Genomic DNA, 1,271 nt, shown 5'->3' on the forward strand with positions numbered 1-1,271 from the left:
TCTAATAGAGCAGTTGATCAGGCACACAGTACTCGTTTTCCTGTCTTCGTATCTCTTAAAAGCTTTGCTAAACCAATGTCTTACTACTAGAGTTACCTCAGCTAGGAAATATCCTAAATTTGCTGAAACTAAGTAACTACTGTTACTTAGCATTTAAAATATTTTTGAATTTCCTACACATAAATCACCGTATACTTCTAAATGTAATTGTTTTATTACGCGCCCTGATTGCACGTAGCATTGACAAAAAAGTCAAAAGTGCTACAGGAAAGTCAACTGCGTTGAACAGTCGTGCTGTATGAGGGCTCCGACTTCAGTGTTCTTTTGTCCAGCAATTTCGGATTTAGCCGAGATCCTAAGATTGGCGACCAATAAGCCAGGAATAGTGGTCATATCCTTGTGCTTTATAATTCAATGAATTCACCATTTTTCTTTTCGTTCCCGCTAAAAAAAATTGTTCACTATGCATGTGTAGAGTGTAGAGGAAACAAACCATCTACATCCCACCGTATGTCCAGTTCAAGGTGAAGCTGCAAGCTGAAGTTTACATTACGGTCACAAAACAGATCTAACTGATCTAACCGAATCACCATGATCCAGTGTCATCAACTTGTTCTCATAAAAAATACACATGAACGTGGATCTTATAATCACAACAACATCAGGATATCACAGGCATTGTATAATATCATATGAACGACGTAGCCTCAAAGCACTCTCAGTCACAATGTCCTTTTATCCCGGAGCTTTGTCTTGTCAGCAACATACGCCTCATTTATTCTATGGTACAATGGCAATCATTCAGCCAAATCGAAAACATATTACAGTGCCCTCTGGTCTAACACGGCGGCGTCAGAAAAGGGCACCACGTGCTGCTACAGGTACATGGTATCATCAGTCATGCAATGACGCCGCTGAACAAGGTCAGCTGACTTAATCCTTAAGTGTTCCATCTTTGGCACTGTCAGGGGGGGTATAGATTTGGTAGTATCATTATACTTACTATCAATAATCGTTATTTTTCTTCATCGTTATGAGAATTGGATTTCCATCCATCCATTATTCTAATCTTGCGATTTTGTAGTTGTTGCAAATATCTCTTACATATTTTTTTTACAATTAGTTTAGCAGATTTCACTTATTAATTTGCCAGTCATTATCACTTTTCTTTGCATTATCTTCTCTTTTGTTAATACTGTCTTCACTATTTTATCAATGCATTTCAAAATAATTTTAAGGGATAAACATCAGCATAGTTCGGTGGTCACCAC

Source organism: Penaeus monodon, chromosome 19, assembly GCF_015228065.2.
Source record: "Penaeus monodon isolate SGIC_2016 chromosome 19, NSTDA_Pmon_1, whole genome shotgun sequence".
Lineage (NCBI taxonomy): Eukaryota > Metazoa > Arthropoda > Malacostraca > Decapoda > Penaeidae > Penaeus > Penaeus monodon.